The following is a 7,235-nucleotide window of genomic DNA, read 5'->3' on the forward strand; positions in this document are numbered from 1 at the left end:
AACCTGTGTAAAACTGACAGCCACAGAATATTTGGCAGCAAAAAAAGGATAATCAGGATTTTCAGCAGATGCTTCTAATCTGTTCTTCACAGCAGGTGGGAGCTTAGTGATTAATTCCTTGAGTTCAGGTGGGTGTCAGAAGGGTTTTCTCCTTTCTCAGTTCAGCCAAGTGCTCTGTCACTGCATGCACAGCTATCCTGGGAGGGTTCTGGGGGTACTGGGAATCTCTAGTCAGTACTGGGGTGACCTCAGTAGTGCTGAGTGCTCAGGAAGCTCAAGGTGGTACTGGGGGTCACTGGCAGTGGGCATAGGAACAAACAACACTGGACACAGCAAACAGAGACTGACCTTTGGCTCAGGGTTTGGTAGGACAAGATTTAGGACTTCTCCACAGAAGTCATAGGGTTTGCTCTGCACAACAGGAATCTCTTGAATCCTCCATTTTTATTTAATGAATCCTCAGGAATACTTCAGAGTATTTATAAAATCTGTGTTTAAGTGAAGGGTATAAATAGATTTTTGGGTTTTATTTAAAGTGAAGACAGGAGGAAGTAGCCATAATTTCTTGGTTTTTGTTGTTTTGTTTTTTTTTTTGGGGGGGGGGGGAAGATTTGAGATTGTATCCAGGTTCAGGTAAAAAAGAGAATGAAGCTTACTACCAAAATTTTCCACAGAAAGAAGATGCTTTTGCCAGTCATCTCTAGTCACCACATCCATTTCTTGTGTTTCCCCTTCAAAACTGTCATATATCAAGCAAGCTTATGTTCCCAGCCAGCTAGTTAAGGCTGCAGAGGCGTGGATTTAAAGAAAAAAAAACATGCTAATGGTTGCAAGCAATGAAACCCCAATGGAACAGAACCTGGAAAATTCAACATTGCCCTGGCCAAGAGCTTTCCCCCCGTGTAACATTTTTGGAACAGACGAGACAGTAAACAGCATACCATACTGATGTGCACCATATGACAGAAACCTGCAAGGAGAAAGCTCCCTCAGCCTGCAGGAACACAGATGTGGGCACAGCACAGAGGAGTGGGGAGGGCAGACCCACAAGTTTGGTTCTGAGAAATTCACTCATTGCCTGCTTTGCAGAGAGGAGATGCAGGTCTGGGAGTGGAAAAGGACAAGCCATCTGTCCTCACAGTGAGGACAACAATTTGGCTCCACCTTCAACTTCTCTCTTTCACAGCCCAATAGTTCAGCCTGAGACCACTGGCAAGAAGTTGCATGAGTGACCAGGACTAGGACAGCATGGCACAGGCTCCGCATCATTTGTCTGGACATCAAGACATAAGGAAAGGCTGAGGTCCCTTGGTTTGTTCAGTCTGCAGCTCCTCATAGTAGCCTAGAGCCACTTTTCAAGGTAACAGAGGGGCATCTGTTGAGCTCTGCTCTCTGATGACAGCAATAGGACCTAAGGGAACAGCACGGAGCTAAATGATCCTTGTGTGTCCCTTCCAATGCAGAATACTCTGCCATTCTGTGATTACCAGCTGGACAGCAGGGTCACCATGACATGCTCAGGGAGGCTTGCTGTGCTTCAGTCTGTTGTGTGTTTCATTCTACTTCAAAAACAAGGACTGTGTGGCTCCCCATGGAGAATTCTGCAACCTGCTTGAAGGATTTGGGATCTTGCAGGTCTTTTGGGCATGTGGTGGTGGAAGTGAGGGTTGCTCAGATAGGTGCTGTCTAGCAGATAGCTGTTCACGCTCTCAGTCAGACAGTGCAGGTCCCCAGGCAAGTACATCTGCTTTGAACACAGCCAGCTCCAGAACTGCCTTCCTCAGACCAGGGATTTCTGAATGGTGTATGGAAATCAGCACCAACTTATGCCAATCTGCCTGCAGAATTAACCTCATCATCTGTGACAAGCTGAACTCTAGAGCTCAGCTATGCTTTCAGGAGAATAACAGAAGGATATGGCTTTTTGCACTTATCTTGCAGGTTCCATGTGGTGATTATAAATCCAGTTGGCTGGACTTTTATCTGCCAGCTGGTTTTCTGGAGGTGAATGGGAGGGATCTTGCAGGGAATGTCATCTGGGAGCAGAGATTTAGCTCCAGAGCAGCAAGCAACCATTTAAGCTGTTCTGTCTACAGTGGTTTCAGCCAATCCCCCAGACCAGCAGGAAGTGCCAGAATCCACCCCAGTGGAGAAGGCAAACACTGGAGAAAAGCAGTCCCAAGAGCTGAGTTAGTAGGACTTCATGACTGGTATTTGAGCAGGGCAGGAAATGTTACTGTCTGACCAGAATGTGGTATTTTGCAGTGTTTTCCTGTCCAAGATCACTGCAAGAAGTCTTACTAAGAGTTTTTGGCAAACCAAGTTTAAAAAAAAATTTAAAAAAAGATCTTATTTTAAGTATTCAGTCTTCAAGGGTGTCTGCCAGTTCTCCCTCCCCCCTCTAGTTTGCTTTTAAATTTAAAGGACAGAAGAGCCATTTAATTTTTTTTATTTTTTTTATTATTTTTTTTAATGTTAAATAACACAAGGATAGATCAACCAGTCCTGACTGCCACAGGCACCCATCTATTGAGCTGCCCACCTGCTTCCATAGTGGGATCTGATCACAGGCATTGTCACTTCTGCGTACCTGGCTTTTGGCAGTCGGTCCTTCTGTCAGTCCTGGTCAGAAAGAGAATAATTGTTTAGAGAACCACTCAAATGATAAACATGCAGAAACCATAGGATTTCTGCTAAAAAGTCTGACAGGTAAGATCTATGAGGCAGCTGAAAAACAACCCATAGCTGCACATTGGTGGCTTTGTCTGTGCACCCAAATCTAGAACCCCCAGAGACACTTATATACATGGGCTGCTCTGAAACTAATGCCTCCTATTTTATGATCTTGACCCATGACATCAGAGATGGAGGTTGGTGGTATGGCAGCAGAGGCTGAACCTTCCTGCCTATATTCTGTTATGTTTTGTTGTCATATAAGAAGTGGAAGCAGGTGATCAGTCTGACAGAATGACATCTGGGGAGGAGGGAGACCTGCAGAGCCAGGCCCCACATCCCAGTGTGCACAGGGAACCATGACTTCAGGGGAAGCGCACCCACTTCTGCAGGAAACACAGAGCAAACAGCAGGCATTGCACAGAGGGACTGGCAGGAGAGGTCAAGACAAACTGGGGCTGCAAATCCAGTGGTCAGAGTAAGGTGGAGTAGGGGAAAGATACTTAGATAAGACGTGGGGAGAGCAGAAGGCTTAGGAAAAAAGCCAGATCTGATGAGTTAATGAAAAGAGATGCACTTTTAAGAGACACAACCGTGTCTTCTTAAGGAAATATATGTATATTTAAATTTCAATCTGCAGAAATAATGTGCTAACGTGAACTGGTAACTTTCCTTTGTGTAATGTCAGCCAGACTGACAGACAACAGTGGACAGATAACCCAGAAGCAGGAGGACACTCTCAGCACGCTACTGATGTTTGTGCTTTTTTCCATTCAAGCCCCAGGGCTGGGGGAGTCTCACTGTAGCAGTTTCTCTATAATGGAAACAAATTTCTCTCTTCATCACATCCACAGAGACAAAACTTAAACGTATTCATCCCAAAGATTAGTCACAGTAAGAAAAAAATAAATTCCAAGCTGGTGAGTGTTGAGGGCCCCAGACTGAAGGCTGCCAGCTCCCTGCGAGCTACAGCAGATGAAACAGAAATTAGGAAGACAAGAGCTTTTGACCCAGAAATTAATTTTACTTTTTCATGCTTACAGTTCTGAGCTTGCAGAGAGAAATATAACAGTGAGATGTTCATTCATGCCCCAGCCCTGCTCCAGCAGATCTGCAAGCAGGTTAACATCAGTGCAAGGGAAAGCAGGGCGAGTGCTGCAAAGCCCACAGAAATACACTATGGCCAAACTCTGTCAAGCTCCAAAGAATGATTCCGGACTGGGGCTCCTGACATCTCCACAAGCCCTGCCGTCAGAGCAGCCTTTTCCTCTCCATTCACTTCAACAACACTGCCCTCACCCCTGGGAAAAGGAAAGAAAGAGCAGAAAGATCAAAGCTCTGCACGTCTGCAGTATTTTATTTGTTCCTTTCATCTGTTATACACCAGTGAATCACTGGGAAATAAGCCCCCTCCTGAGAACTGCTACCTTTTTGTGGCTGGCTTCAGCTAACGAGCATCCTTTATCAGTTATTCGCTCAGTCTGAATGAGTTTCAGCTCCTCATTCACAAACCAGCTCCTGCTCCTTGAATCAAAGGGCAAGGAAGGGGAGGGAAGGAGGAGGATCGTGCTGTTCTTCTGTCATACCTTTTACGCTCTGCTCAGTGGAGAGACTTACATGCAGTCCATTATGCGCTTGGAGGGGACTTCTTTCCTGAGGGATATTTTGCTCATCCACAGAATGGTCCCTGCAGCCACCACAAGCTCCCACCAAAAAGGTAGGAACCAAGCAGGTAGCAAAGAAGGATTTTTAAACCAGGACTCTTCTGAGGTCTCCCTTCCCTAAAGCTTCATTACTATCACTGAGTAATTTCAAGGACCACCTTCAGAGATCATGTGGTACCACTGCCCTTTTGCTCACCATTCCTCCCACCTCCACCCCTGACCTCCAGCTTGGGGTTCTTCCAAGCTCTGGATACAGAAGTACCTTTTCTTTCCTCTACTATCTGCATGGCATTCAGAGGGTGGAGGACAGCTACAAAGCCATCCCAGGTGGCCCATTTTGCCATAAATATTTCCTGAAGGTGGTGCTTCTGAATTGCTCAGCAAGCACAGCAAGCCATCTACCCCTCGCTGCTTCATGAAACTGTGTAAAAGCCTTTTGAAATCAAGATCTGCTGCTGTCACCGTCATTGTGAACCCACATTCAGCTTTACAGAATAGCAGCAACACCGCAAGTCCTCATGCCCCTTCTTTTCCACAAAGAATCTGAGCCACGATGTAATCCAGAATATGTGTTTTAAAATCTCCTCCAACCTACAATGCATCAGCCACAGCCTCATCACAGAATAGCTGGCTGGCCTGAGCATCAGAGTGGATTATTGTCCCGAGGGTGCAAATTCAGAGATGAGGCTGCTGCGCGTCATTAAACAAACAGATGGAGAGACAGCCCCGGAGGCTCAGATGTAGCCTGATGCTTGCTGGCTCTGTGAAAGCTTGTTACAAGAGCAGGAATAGCTGCAGAGTGAAAGGAAAAAAAGTGGTCATGGGCTGTAGTCTCAGAGACTCAAGCTAATTGATGATGGAGAACAGAGGCAAGAAGAGGACAGTCCTTAAAACTAGCCCAACAGGAATGAGCATGCTGCAGAGCTTTGCAAATACAGAGCGAAGCCAAACTGCCCTGGATGGCCTCACAGGGCCTGACGTAAAATAAGAGCACCTCTCAAGAGGCAGCAGCAACCATGCAATTCATCCACTTCAGCTTATCATATCAGGCTGAGCCAGGAGTCCTCTCTGAGCACATGCTGTGCACACCTGCCTGGAAAGTTGTCCAGGATACCCTTATGGTGTGGCTGCTGCAAGCTTTCTCCTCAACCTCTGACATGAATTCTGATGGGAAGCTGCTCCAGCCATTCCTGATGGACATGAGCTGCCACAACACACTGCTGTGTGTCATGCTCCTTCTCCTTTTCACCATATTCTCATTTGACAGCAAGGGCTCAACACCAAAATGGTTCTGCATCTCATATATTTCTCTTCCTCTTGATAAAGCTCTGTTCTGTCCCGCTTTGAGCTCAGCCTGAAGGCAGCATCATGTCAGGGTGGGAGGAGAGGTTCCTTCGTGATCTGAGCTGAGAACTCTCATGAATAAACTCTAAGAAATCACTGCTTAAAAATATACTGCAATTTTTAGAAACAAAAGGACAGTCGAGTGCTCTAGAAGTTTCCAGATAGGGATGTTGCAGCCCATAACTTGCCAGAGAGACTTTTTTTTTTCCCCCAGTTTTAAATGGGAAGCATCTTATTCACCTCAGGGAGAATGATCTCATCCACCTACCTGCTTCTGGGCAGCTTTCGTCATGGTTAGAAACCAAGTGATGTCTCTGGGATGGCAATGAATTTCTCACAGAGCTGTTCTGGCTCAATTCATGCTAAGCTGGTATTAATATCACTTCCTTTATCTTCATTTCTGAAAAAGGCTTCAAGCATTAATGGCTTCAGTAATGACTCAGGGGTTTAAATTCCTAAACCTTTTGAGAACAGGAAATTAAAGCCAACATGAACAATACCCACAGATTAAATATATTTAGCTGCTGTGATTCTTGCTGAGAAACTCAGAACTGTTTAGTGGTGCTTTTCATGTGGCTGTTCCATGTGGAAACGATGGCAGTCTGCATTTGAAGTCAAACCAGAAAATTAAAGAGGGTGGGGACACAGGAAGATATTTTACTGTTTTCCTTGTGCTTTCTGCTCTTCAGCAAGGCTCCTCCAGGCAGGAGCTTCACACTCAATCCTTCAGCATCAGAAAAACAACTAAAGGAACAGCCCTTCATTAAATGGTAGGGCACAGGTCATGAGGAAGGGAAACCACACTTTTGTGAGCATGTTCTTTCCTTCCAGAAGGGAGACTGGATATGTTTGTGGAAGTAGATCACGTCTGCTCTGAGTAAGCATCAGCGGACAGAAGCTGTTCTCCATCACACATCATTACAATAGTTTCTCCCAGTCAGATAAACAGGAAAAGCAGGCAGCTCCCAGCATCTTCCTCCTCTTTTTGTGCTGAGGCATCCTTTTCTGCATTTCATCCATGACTCTCTTGAGTCAGGAATCAAAACTGTCTCTTGGGGCTGCAGTTCAACATCCTGACTGATAGGTTTCTTCTCTCTCTCAGGGCTGCCCAGGATCTCAGCTCTTTGTTTTTCCCACTTCATTAGCTAAACAAACAATCACACCCCGTAAAATACCAGCCAGCTGGTCCATCTGGGAGACACAAACACATACAAGGGATCTTGGAGACAATTTTAGAAACAGGTTGTGCCTTTGCCAAATGCAACCTCTTGCATCTGCTAAGCATGCAGCTTGAGCTCTTGAACTATCATTGAGATGTAAAGACTGCCCAGAGAGGTTGTAGAGATATACAAAAACCTGCCTCGTCACTTTCCTGCAAAACCTACTCTAGGGAACTGGCTTTAGCAGAGGATTTGATCTCCAGAGGTCCCTTCCAGCTCCTGTGATTCTGTGATTCTGTAGGCTATGGCTCCAGAACCTTCTAGCAACCTGGACAGAAGAATGCAAGGAGCCCACATAGGGCTCACTCGAGGATGAGAAGAACTTTTATTCTTT

General features: G+C 45.7%; 1 long non-coding RNA gene across 1 annotated transcript; it reads right to left on the reverse strand.

Moving 5' to 3' along the window:
* Positions 1-3,675: 3,675 nt before the first annotated feature.
* Positions 3,676-5,293, reverse strand: LOC146758415 (uncharacterized). The gene is made up of 2 exons (XR_014934687.1): positions 4,291-5,293; positions 3,676-3,974 (listed from the first exon to the last, which is right to left on the reverse strand). It is a non-coding gene; the product is annotated as an uncharacterized LOC146758415 (long non-coding RNA).
* Positions 5,294-7,235: the final 1,942 nt, after the last annotated feature.

Source organism: Coturnix japonica, chromosome 15 (assembly GCF_054131305.1).
Source record: "Coturnix japonica strain WE chromosome 15, WE-NBRP24, whole genome shotgun sequence".
Lineage (NCBI taxonomy): Eukaryota > Metazoa > Chordata > Aves > Galliformes > Phasianidae > Coturnix > Coturnix japonica.